General features: G+C 43.5%; 1 protein-coding gene across 8 annotated transcripts in view; it reads left to right on the top strand.

Annotated features, from left to right (window-relative positions):
* Positions 1 to 7,116: 7,116 nt before the first annotated feature.
* LOC123998601 (unconventional myosin-IXb-like) overlaps positions 7,117 to 13,405 on the top strand; it is a 128,711-nt gene continuing 122,422 nt past the window's right edge. For 3 of the 8 annotated variants that reach the window (XM_046303650.1, XM_046303640.1, XM_046303660.1), the window contains exon 1: positions 7,117 to 7,651. The gene's annotated coding sequence lies outside the window, so the exon portion shown is untranslated. The remainder of the gene's footprint in view (positions 7,652 to 13,405) is intronic. The other 5 variants (XM_046303615.1, XM_046303677.1, XM_046303632.1 and 2 more) reach the window with 3 other exon arrangements.

The raw sequence follows: 13,405 nt of genomic DNA, 5'->3' as shown, positions 1-13,405 counted from the left end.
TGATACTAGATATTTTATGGTCTATGGTAGAACAAATTCTGCCTTAATTGAGCATGTATGTGAGTCACAGGTGCATATCAGTTGCTGACCTACTAATTGGGGCATTCAAGGTCAGTACTGCGTTAAATTATCAATGTGATTTTATAGCTTTACTTACAGGATAGCTAGTGCTTTTCCTCAAGAAATAAATCACATAACAGTTAGAATCATCTGCACATACACCTACAGTAAGTCAATTACTGATGACAACTGGCAAGTAGTTTATCCCACAGACTTCTAAACTCAGCAAAAAAAGAAACATCCTCTCGCTGTCAACTGCATTTATTTTCAGCAAACTTAACATGTGTAAATATTTGTATGAACCTAACAAGATTCAACAACAGACATAAACTGAACAAGTTCCACAGACACGTGACTAACAGAAATGGAATAATGTGTCCCTTTACAAAGGGAAGGGGGGGGGGATCAAAATCAAAAGTAACAGTCAGTATCTGGTGTGGCCACCAGCTGCATTAAGTACTGAAGTGCATCTCCTCCTCATGGACTGCACCAGATTTGCCAGTTCTTGCTGTGAGATGTTACCCCACTCTTCCACCAAGGCACCTGCAAGTTCCCGGACATTTCTGGGGGAAATGACCCTAGCCCTCACCCTCCGATCCAACAGGTCCCAGACATGTTCAATGGGATTGAGATCCGGGCTCTTCGTTGGCCATGGCAGAACAATGACATTCCTGTTTTGCTGGAAATCACACACAGAACAAGCAGTATGGCTGGTGGCATTATCATGCCGTCTGTAAGCTGTTAGTGTATTTACAACTGTTCCACTGCTGCATGTTGATGAACTGTTTATGGTTCATTGAACAAGCATGGGAAACAGTGTTTAAACCCTTTACAATGAAGATCTGTGAAGTTTGGATTAGGGATTTTTACGAATTGGCTTTGAAAGACAGGGTCCTGAAAAAGGGACGTTTCTTTTTTTGTTGAGTTTATAAAGATCATAATAACATACAAACCTCACTGGCCACGTTGTGTGCACCAGCATTGCAAAATAAATGTACTCATACATGTTATTCAATATTTTACCTACATCGTTTGTGTGCTTGAACATGCGTCTGCATAGCAAAGCACTAAAATAGAAATCCTAACACCTCAATCACACCTTCAGAAACATTGCGTTTTGGTACTCCAGAAGTACATCAATTTCCAATGGAACACTGTGTTTGCCTTGCAGCATTGCATTGTAGCATTGCATTACAGAGGCAGTTGCAGTTACCGAACATAAGTAATGCTACAGTGCTGCACGGGCAAACACAGCTTTCCATTGGAAATTAATGTACTTCTGGTGTACCAAAACGCAATAAAGCTGCAGGTGTGATCAAGAAGTTATTGGATATCATGAAGATACAAACCCACTTGATGCTTGAAATACAAATTAGGAGAGATTCACTAAAGATAACTAGAAACTAACCAGGTTTCCCTTTTTATCAGCTAAAAAGAGGACCATATGAATGTCAGGTAAAATAAGAACCCAATGTCAATCCCCCCATCTCCCAGGACAAAGATAGCTAAATATCCATGAATGTTGTTTGTGTGTTCTGACCTGCCCCCAAATGGATATACAGTGCATTTGGAAAGTATTCACACCCCTTGTCATTTTCCACATTTTGTTACGTTACATCCTTATTCTAAAATGGATTCTATTGTTTTACAATCTACACGCAATACCCCATAATGACAAAGCAAAAACAGGTTGTTAGAAATTATAGCAAATGTACCAAAAAAACAACAACTGAAATATCACATTTACATAAGTATTCAGACCCTTTCTCAGTACTTTGTTGAAGCATTCCCATTCTTCTCTGCAGATCCTCTCAAGCTCTGTCAGGTTGGATGGGGAGCGTCGCTGCACAGCTATTTTCAGGTCTCTCCAGAGATGTTCGATTGGGTTCAAGTCCGGGCTCTGGCTGGGCCACTCAAGGATATTCAGAGACTTGTCCCGAAGCCACTACTGCGTTGTCTTGGCTGTGTGCTTAGGGTCATTGTCCTGTTGGAAGGTGGACCTTCGCCCCAGTCTGAGATCTTGACCACTCTAGAGCAGATGTTCATCAAGGATCTCTCTGTACTTTCCCTCGATCCTGACTAGTCTCCTAGTCCATGCCGCAGAAAAACACCCCCACAGCATGAAGCTGCCACCACCATGCTTCCCCGTAGAGATGGTGCCAGGTTTCCTCCAGATGTGAGTTCATTCTTGGTTTCATCAGACCAGAGAATCTTGTTTCTCACGGTCAGAGTCCTTTAGGTGCCTTTTGGCAAACTCTAAGCGCACCTGTCATGTGTCTTTTAATGAGGAGTGGCTTCCGTCTGGCCACTCTACCATAACGGCCTGATTGGTGGAGTGCTGCAGAGGTGGTTGTCCATCTGGAAGATTCTCCCACCTCCACAGAGGAACTCTGGAGCTCTGTCAGAGTGACCATCGGGTTCTTGGTTACCTCCCTCGTCAAGACCCTTCTCCCCCAATTGCATTTACATTTACATTTAAGTCATTTAGCAGACGCTCTTATCCAGAGCGACTTACAAATTGGTGCATTCACCTTATGACATCCAGTGGGACAGTCACTTAACAATAGTGCATCTAAAACTTAGGGGGGGTGGGGTGAGAGGGATTACTTATCCTATCCTAGGTATTCCTTAAAGAGGTGGGGTTTCAGGTGTCTCCGGAAGGTGGTGATTGACTCCGCTGTCCTGGCGTCGTGAGGGAGTTTGTTCCACCATTGGGGGGCCAGGGCAGCGAACAGTTTTGACTGGGCTGAGCGGGAGCTGTACTTCCTCAGTGGTAGGGAGGCGAGCAGGCCAGAGGTGGATGAACGCAGTGCCCTTGTTTGGGTGTAGGGCCTGATCAGAGCCTGGAGGTACTGAGGTGCCGTTCCCCTCACAGCTCCGTAGGCAAGCACCATGGTCTTGTAGCGGATGCGAGCTTCAACTGGAAGCCAATTGCTCAGTTTGTCCAGGAGACCAGCTCTAGGAATAGTCTTGGTGGTTCCAAACTTCTTCCATTTAAGAATGATGGAGGCCACTGTGTTCCTCTAGTTGTGTGGGGGCTGTGCTTTGGCAAAGTGGGTGGGGTTATATCCTTCCTGTTTGGCCCTGTCCGGGGGTGTCCTCGGATGGGGCCACAGTGTCTCCTGACCCCTCCTGTCTCAGCCTCCAGTATTTATGCTGCAGTAGTTTATGTGTCGGGGGGCTAGGGTCAGTTTGTTTATCTGGAGTACTTCTCCTGTCCTATTCGGTGTCCTGTGTGAATCTAAGTGTGCGTTCTCTAATTCTCTCCTTCTCTCTTTCTTTTTCTCTCTCGGAGGACCTGAGCCCTAGGACCATGCCCCAGGACTACCTGACATGATGACTCCTTGCTGTCCCCAGTCCACCTGGCCATGCTGCTGCTCCAGTTTCAACTGGCCTGGGCCCTAGGACCATGTCCCAGGACTACCTGACATGAGGACTCCTTGCTGTCCCCAGTCCACCTGGCCATGCTCCTGCTCCAGTTTCAACTGTTCTGCCTTACTATTATTCAACCATGCTGGTCATTTATGAACATTTGAACATCTTGGCCACGTTCTGTTATAATCTCCACCCGGCACAGCCAGAAGAGGACTGGCCACCCCACATATGCTCTCTCTAATTCTCTCTTTCTTTCTCTCTCTCGGAGGACCTGAGCCCTAGGACCGTGCCCCTGGACTACCTGACATGATGGCTCCTTGCTGTCCCCAGTCCACCTGACTGTGCTGCTGCTCCAGTTTCAACTGTTCTGCCTTATTATTATTTGACCATGCTGGTCATTTATGAACATTTGAACATCTTGGTCATGTTCTGTTATAATCTCTACCCGGCACAGCCAGAAGAGGACTGGCCACCCCACATAGCCCGGTTCCTCTCTAGGTTTCTTCCTAGGTTTTGGCCTTTCTAGGGAGTTTTTCCTAGCCACCGTGCTTTTACACCTGCATTGTTTGCTGTTTGGGGTTTTAGGCTGGGTTTCTGTACAGCACTTTGAGATATCAGCTGATGTACGAAGGGCTATATAAATAAATTTGATTGGATTTGATTTGGGGACCTTCAAGGCTGCAGAAATGTTTTGGTACCCTTCCCCAGACCTGTGCCTCGACACAATCCTGTTTCAGAGCTCTACGAACAATTCCTTCAACCTCATGGCTTGGTTTTTGCTCTGAAATGCACTGTCAACTGTGGGACCTTATATAGACAGGTGTGCCTTCCCAAATCATGTCCAATCAATTGAATGTACCACAGGTGGACTGCAATAAATTTGTAGAAACATCTCAAGGATGATCAATGCAAACAGCATGGATCTGAGCTCAATTTCGAGTGTCATAGCAAAGGGTCTGAATACTTATATAAATAAGATATTTCTGTTTTTAAATTTAATCTAAAAACCTGTTTTCACGTATTTAATGTATTTTTTAGAATAAGGCTTTAACATAACAAAACATGGAAAAAGGGAAGGGGTCTGAATACTTTCCGAATGCACTGAACAAAAATATGAACTTGGGAGCCAGGCCGACACACTGGGGAGCCATGCCCAGCCAATCAGAATGCGTTTTTCCCCACAAAAGGGCTTTATTACTGACCAAAATACTCGTCATTTTCATCAGCTGTCTGGGTGGCTGGTCTCAGACAATCCCACAGATGAAGAAGCTGGATGTGGAGGTCCTGGCCTAGTGTGATTGATTACATGTGGTCTGAGGTTGTGAGGCAGGTTGGATGTACTGCCAAAACAATATTAGGTGTGGCTTATGGTAGAGAAATTAACATTACATTCTCTAGCAACAGCTCTGGTGGACAGTCCTGCAGTGAGCAAGACACAACTTGTGTTGTGTGATAAAACAGCACATTTTAGAGTGGCCTTTTATTGTCCACAGCACAAGGTGCATCTGTGTAATGATCATGCTGCTTAATTAGCTCCTTGATATGCCACACCTGTCAGGGGATGGATTATCTTGGCAAAGGAGAAATACTCACTAACAGGGATGTAAACAAATGTGTGTACAACATTTTTTACAAATAAGCTTTATGTGAGTATGAAACATTTCGGCATCTTTAATTTCAACTCATGAAACATGGGTCCAACACTTTACATATTGAATGTATATTTTTGTTCAGTTTTAGTTGGTTCACATTTTGAAAGTGGTGTGTCATGATCGTGTCTGGTGAGGATGGACAAAATCACCCTTTCGTCCCAAAAAATTCTGGGAAGAGCTGTATCAACACCTGTTGGTCATTTGATGAAATTGCATGTACTATTCACAGTCAAAGTTGTCAGTGCATAATCTTACCACATGGTGCTGATTTTGGCACATTTCTAATTGCAGAAGCCACTTTCAACTTGCTTTGTACATTGTAAATCACATGAGCCTTGGTGTGGACCGATTTAGTTATAAAGCCAAACTAAGCACTGCAATCAGGCCAAGTGGATGATATTTACAAATTGACACGGAATCATTCATTATCAGTAGGAAGCACTGTCTTCTGACAATTCTGGAATTTGGAGGTAAAATATGGCATTTCTCGGTTTTATCAAACATCAGCATACTATACTGAACAAAAATAAAAACACAACATGTAGTGTTGGTCGCATGTTTCACGAGGTGAAATAAAAGATCCCCGATTTTTTTCCTATATGCACAAAAAGGGTATTTCTCTCAAATTTTGTGCACACATTTGATTACATCGTTGTTAGTGAACATTTTGCCAAGATAATTCATCCACCTGACAGGTGTGGAATATCAATAAGCTGATTAAATAGCATGATCATTACACAGGTGCACTTGAGCTGGGGATAATAATAAAATACCACTCTAAAATGTGCAGTTTTGGCACACAACACAATGGCACAGATGTCTCATGTTTTGAGCTAGCGTGCAATTGGCATGCTGACTTCAGGAATATACACCAGGGCTGGTGCCAGAGAATGTAATGTTCATTTCTCTACCATAAAGTCATTTTTGAGAATTTGGCAGTATGTGCAACCAGCCTCGTAACCGCAGACCATGAGTAACCACACCAGCCCAGGACCTCCACATCCAGCTTCTTCACCCATGGGATTGTCTGAGACCAGCTACCCAGACGGCTAATGAAACTGAGGAGTCTGTCTGTAATAAAGCCCTTTTGCGGGGAAAATGCATTCTGATTGGCTGGGCCTGTCTCCCCAGTGGGAAAAAATATATAAATGCAACAATTTCTAAGATGTTACTGAGTTAGTAAAATCAGTAAAATTAAATAAATAAATTAGGCCCTAATGGAGATCATATGACTGGGCAGGGGTGAAGCCATGGGTGGGCATAGGCCCACCCACTTGGGAGCCAGGCCCACCCATGGCTTCACCCCTATTTCAATTGACTGATTTAACTATCTCAGTAAAATCTTAGACATTGTTGCATGTTGCATTTATATTTTTGTTCAGTGTAGTTGCTAGGCTAATGAATCAGACATGTCAACAACAAATGTAAACGTATAACTTGTAAAACACTTACCTTGGTTCTTTACCGGTAGTAAAAATGCCTTTATTGCATGATGCTTTTCCATTGCAAGTCTTAATGTTACCACAGGTTACCAAAGGTACTTTTAACTACGTTTTACCCTGTGATGTCACTGCACTCAGTGTTTAAAGTGCATCACTAATCTAATATCTGTAGATGGCGCTGAGCAATTACATGTTTGGTGGAACAGTGAGTTAGTTACATTGTATGGAATATCCAGATAGACTAAAAGTACTTCTCCAATAGAAATCCCCGATTCTTTAGTTGGCGATGTTATGGCGACGTTGACTAGCAAAGCTCATGCGTAGAAGCAGCACGTCGAGCATCACGCGCCAAACCGCGCATGTGCAGGCCGCCAACAAAGGCACTCCTTCGATATAAAGTTGTTTTTGACGAAAATAAAAAAGCGTGTCAGTTTGTCATTTTGCCGAGGTTGGAATAATAACATGTTCATCTACTTAAGACACTGGCTATAATCTAGGTTGTGCCTTTAGATTTAGAGAAAGATACATTATTTTTCACTCCTCTTATTGACTTCTCAAACACCAAACCCCGGCCTGGTCTGTTTGGTCGGTTTTGCAAGCCTTCCCGGAAGTCTTGCATTGAAGCGCCTCTGGGTTTAGAAACTCTTTGGAACATCACTTGCGTTTTTTTCTAGACTTGTTTCACCGCGCGGAGCCTCGAGCTTGCGAGAGAAAGGAAGTAAGCAAGCTAGCAGCAAACCATATAATCATTGTAGTCAACTCGCGAAGCCAGGCAGTAGACTTGAAATGATGTACGATTAAATGTATTTGACCGCATTAAGGTGACAGTATTTTGGTAAGATAGCCATTGAAAATAGGTATACTACATTGTAGAAAAATAACTTTGCGGCATGCTTCTAAACCGTTTTGTGATTAGCTACTATAAGCATATGTTTAGTGCTCGATTCTGAACGGTAACGTCCTTCGCTATGCTAACGATAGCTGGAAGTATTTGGTTGGTTATCCAGTTTTGATTTCATCAGAAAGGGAACTACAAAATCTTATTTCTGAATTGTCTATCAGTTGTATGCGGGAAATACAATAAGGAGTCATCTCAGACAATGAGAAAAACAACTGAACAAGGTAAGATACATTATTAGAGTGCTTGTTTTGAACAAAAGTTTATAAAGGAACAGATCAAGAAAGCTGGGAAGCCGATATTAGCCAGAATTGTTGTACAGTATCCAAATAATTTGCTGTAGGAATTTTAGTGCGCAAAGTATCTTGACAGTCAAATTTTTTTCATAACATTAGCTAACAGATATTTCACTGTTTTACAGTTCATTGATGTCTGATAGTTCAAGTTACCTTATTGTCTACGTCCTCTCCCAAATAGATAAAAACGTATCTTGTCACTCATTCAGAACTTGAAACTGTCAAATTTTCTTCCTGTCCTGACGAATTGTGTTGCAGCAGCTAGATATATATCCACTGACTGTATGGTTGACTTCGAGCAACATCACACTTAGAATGCTGAATAGTTTTAGAATGTTGAATTTGGATTATTATTCCATTGTTATTCTATCAGCCAACAATTCCCACATGTCACTTATGCATTCTGATAACCAGTGGGGTGGGTATCATTTGTGGAACGTTCCAACAGGAATCTGTTCCAAAAACGTTGTAAAAGCACAAGGTTGCCAACAAACAACGCATACAAAGTAGCATGATCAATTCACCTAGCTAACTAGCTGACAAATAGGTATCAACTCACCACGTAGATTATTCTTAATGTTTGTAAAATAAAAAATAAAAAAAGGGTACCAGAGCTAGGACAGACTGAAGGAACGTGGTGAGTGAAACGCATTAAATAAATAGCCCACTCCCTACTCAGTATCTTATTCTGCCGCTATACAATGGGTTGTTTGTTGACAACCTTGTTATTTACAACGTTTTTGGAACAGATTCCTGTTGGAATGTTCCACAAACTATACCCACACTAACCAGTGCTCATCGTCTGAGCGTACACATATACAAGTGTAGTCTACAGACTTTTTATTGCACAAATGACACATTTTGGGGTAAAAAAAGAGTAGGTGAGCCAAACTTCATAGTTAAAGAAATTTAGTCCCATGTCCTTTCACCTCCACCCAACCACATGTTGCCAAAATGCTCCACAGCACTGTAAGTACATGAATAATGTATGAGCTGTGGAAAAACCTGTAACTGAAAAGACCAAAGTAAATTTAGGCATAGGTTTCGCTGAAAAGTCTGTCATTCTTGAGTGTTGTTTCCAGTGTCAAATGTGGCAAGTCATTTCCTCCTGATGAAATAATGTATCTACACTTCCTTTTCTTGCTTGAGCTGCTCTATTTGCCATATGTGTCTGCATTAGTGGACCTAACCAATTCAACTACTTTGTTGAGAGTCCTGTGCTGAACAAGATACAGCAGCCATCTCAGCCCCTAACTCTATCATCGTAAACGTGATTGCGGAACAGGAAACATATTTAATAAATATAGACTTCCGTAGCTGACTCAAATGCCTTAGAATGCTAGTTACAGACATGACATACACTACCATTCAAAAGTTTAGGGTCACTCAAATGTCCTTGTTTTTGAAATAAAAGCAAAGTATTTGTCCATTAAAATAACATCAGGCAGAGTTCCTCTGTCCAGTGTATGTTCTTTTATCAATCTTATTATTTTCATTGGCCAGTCTGAGATATGGCTTTTTCTTTGTAACTCTGCCTAGAAGACCAGCATCAAAGAGTCACTTCTTCACTGTTGATGTTGAGGCTGGTGTTTTGAGGGTACTATTTAATGAAGCTGCCAGTTGAGGACTTGTGAGGTGTCTGTTTCTCAAACTAGACACTCTAATGTACTTGTCCTCTTGCTCAGTTGTGCACCGGGGCCTCCCACTCCTCCTTCTATTCAAATCCAAGTTTATTTGTCACGTGTGTCGAATACAACAGGTGTAGACCTTACAGGGAAATGCATACTTACAGGCTCTAACCAACAGTGCAAAAAAGGTATTAGGTGAACAATAGGTAAGTAAAGAAATAAAAAGACAGTGGAAAAACAGTAGCGAGGCTATAAAAGTAGCGAGGCTACATACGGACACCGGTTAGTCAGGCTGATTGAGGTAGTATGTACATGTAGATATGGTTAAAGTGACTATGCATATATGATGAACAGAGAGTGGCAGTAGCGTAAAGAGGGGTTGGTGGGTGGCAGGACACAATGCAGATAGCCCGGTTAGCCAATGTGGGGGAGCACTGGTTGGTCGGGCCAATTGAGGTGGTATGTACATATGCACATGAATGTATAGTTAAAGTGACTGTGCATATAAGCCCAACCAATTGTGCTATTATGTGGGGTTTTTTCGCGTTATTTGTAACTTATTTTGTACATAATGTTTCTGCAACCGTATCTTACGGCAGAAAAAATAGCTTCTAGATATCAGGACAGCGATCACTCACCTCTGATTAGACAGATTTTTCCTTCAACATGCAAGCAACAGGACATTCTCCAAACACCCGACAGGGCCAACATCCCTGTTATTTGCAAGAGGAAGAAATGCAGGTACAGGGGACACAGAGCGGGATGCCTCGTGAGGACCCGCAGAAGGTGAGTGGGAAAGCTGCCGTTACCGTCAATATTACTCGCCAACGTGAAATCATTGGACAATAAATTAGACGAGGTACGATCCACGAATATCCTACCGACGGGACATCAAAAACTGTAATATCCTATGTTAAACTGAATCGTGGCTGAATGAAGACATGGATATTCAGCTAGTGGGATATACGCTGCACTGGCAAGATAGAACAGCACACTCCGGTAAGACGAGGGGGGCGGTCTGTGCATATTTGTAAACAATAGCTGGTGCACGAAATCTGAGGTAGTCTCTAGATTTTGCTCATCTGAAGTAGAGTATATTGTGATAAATTGCAGGCCACACAACTTGCCTAGAGAGTTTTCAGCTATACTTTTCGTGGCTGTTTATTTACCACCACAGACAGATGCTGGCACTAAGACCGCACCCAGTCCGCTGTATAAGGAAATAAGCAAACAGGAAACCATTCACCCAGAGGCGGCGCTCCTAGTGTCCTGGGACTTTAATGCAGGGAAATTTAAATCAGGTCTACCAAATTTCTATCAGCATGTTACATGTGCAACCAGAGGGACAAAATTCTAGGTCACCTGTGCTCCACACACATAGACGAGTACAATGCTCTCCCTCGCCCTCCATTTGGTAAATCCGACCACAACTCTATCCTCCTGATTCCTGCTTACAAGCAAAAATTAAAGCAGGAAGCACCAGTGACTCGGCCTATAAAAAAGGTGTCAGATGAAGCAGACGCTAAAGTACAGGACTGTTTTGCTATCACAGACTGGAACATGTTCCGGGATTCTTCCGATGGCATTGAGGAGTCCACCACATCAGTCACTGGCTTTATCAATAAGTGCATCAAGGACGTTGACCCCACAGTGACTGGATTACAGGCAACATTCGCACTGAGCTAAAGGGTAGAGCTGCCGCTTCAAGGTGCGGGACTCTAACCCGGAAGCTTACAAGAAGTCCTGCTATGCCCTGTGACGAACTATCAAACAGGCAAAGCATCAATACAGGGCTAAGATTGAATTTTATTTTTCTGTTATTTTACCAGGTAAGTTGACTGAGAACGCATTCTCATTTGCAGCAACATCCTGGGGAATAGTTACAGGGGAGAGGAGGGGGATGAATGAGCCAATTGTAAACTGGGGATTATTAGGTGACTGTGATTGTTTGAGGGCCAGATTGGGAATTTAGCCAGGCCACCGGAGTTAACACCCCTACTCTTACGATAAGTGCCATGGGATCTTTAATGACCTCAGAGAGTCAGGACACCCGTTTAACGTCCCATCTGAAAGACTGCACCCTACAGTGTCCCAAATCACTGCCCTGGGGCATTGGGATAATTTTTTAGACAAGAGACTAGTCAAGGACCATATCACCTCCACCCTACCTGACCCCCTAGACCCACTCCAATTTGCTTACCGCCCAAATAGGTCCACAGACGATGCAATCTCAACCACACTGCACACTGCCCTAACCCATCTGAATAAGAGGAATACCTATGTGAGAATGCTGTTCATCGACTACAGCTCGGCATTTAACACCATAGTACCCTCCAAGCTCGTCATCAAGCTCGAGACCCTGGGTCTCGACCCCGCCCTGTGCAACTGGGTACTGGACTTCCTGACGGGCCGCCCCCAGGTGGTGAGGGTAGGCAACAACATCTCCACCCCGCTGATCCTCAACACTGGGGCCCCACAAGGGTGCGTTCTGAGCCCTCTCCTGTACTCCCTGTTCACCCACGACTGTGTGGCCACGCACGCCTCCAACTCAATCATCAAGTTTGCGGACGACACAACAGTGGAAGGCTTGATTACCAACAACGACGAGACGGCCTACAGGGAGGAGGTGAGGGCCCTCGGAGTGTGGTGTCAGGAAAATAACCTCACACTCAACGTCAACAAAACTAAGGAGATGATTGTGGACTTCAGGAAAGAGCAGAGGGAACACTCCCCTATCCACATCGATGGAACAGTAGTGGAGAGGGTAGCTAGTTTTAAGTTCCTCGGCATACACATCACAGACAAACTGAATTGGTCCACCCACACAGACAGCATCGTGAAGAAGGCGCAGAAGCGCCTCTTCAACCTCAGGAGGCTGAAGAAATTCGGCTTGTCACCAAAAGCACTCACAAACTTCTACAGATGCACAATCGAGAGCATCCTGTCGGGCTGTATCACCGCCTGGTACGGCAACTGCTCCGCCCACAACCGTAAGGCTCTCCAGAGGGTAGTGAGGTCTGCACAACGCATCACCGGGGGCAAACTACCTGCCCTCCAGGACACCTACACCACCCGATGTTACAGGAAGGCCATAAAGATAATCAAGGACAACAACCACCCGAGCCACTGCCTGTTCACCCCGCTATCATCCAGTAGGCGAGGTCAGTACAGGTGCATCAAAGCTGGGACCGAGAGACAGAAGCTGTTTTTCAGTCTCAAGGCCATCAGAATGTTAAACAGCCACCACTAATATTGAATGGCTGCCAACACACTGACTCAACTCCAGCCACTTTAATAATGGGAATTGATGGGAAATGATGTAAAATATATCACTAGCCACTTTAAACAATGCTACCTAATATAATGTTTACATACCCTACATTATTATACGTATATACTGTACTCTTATCATCTACTGCATCTTTATGTAATACATGTATCACTAGCCACTTTAACTATGCCACTTTGTTTACATACTCATCTCATATGTGTATATACTGTACGTGATACCATCTAATGCATCTTGCCTATGCCGCTCTGTACCATCACTAATTCATATATATTTATGTACATATTCTTTATCCCCTTACATTTGTGTGTATAAGGTAGTAGTTTTGAAATTGTTAGCTAGATTACTCGTTGGTTATTACTGCATTGTCGGAACTAGAAGCACAAGCATTTCGCTACACTCACATTAACATCTGCTAACCATGTGTATGTGACAAATAAAATTTGATTTGAATTTGCATACCACCCAAACAAATCCACAGATGATGCAATCTCTATTGCACTCCACGCTGCCCTTTCCCACCTGGACAAAAGGAACACTTATGTGAGAATGCTTTTCATTGACTACAGCTCAGTGTTCAACACCATAATACCCTCAAAGCGTATCACTAAGCTAAGGATCCTGGGACTAAACACCTCTCTCTGCAACTGGATCCTAGACTTCCTGGCGGGCCTCCCCCAGGTGGTGAGGGTATGTCTGCCACGCTGATCCTCAACACTGTAGCTCCACGGGGGTGCGTGCTCAGTCCCCTCCTTTACTCCCTGT

This window comes from Oncorhynchus gorbuscha, linkage group LG02 (assembly GCF_021184085.1).
Source record: "Oncorhynchus gorbuscha isolate QuinsamMale2020 ecotype Even-year linkage group LG02, OgorEven_v1.0, whole genome shotgun sequence".
Classification (NCBI taxonomy): domain Eukaryota; kingdom Metazoa; phylum Chordata; class Actinopteri; order Salmoniformes; family Salmonidae; genus Oncorhynchus; species Oncorhynchus gorbuscha.
The sequence above is the reverse complement of the archived record's forward strand: the minus strand, read 5'-3'. Positions and strand labels throughout refer to the sequence as shown.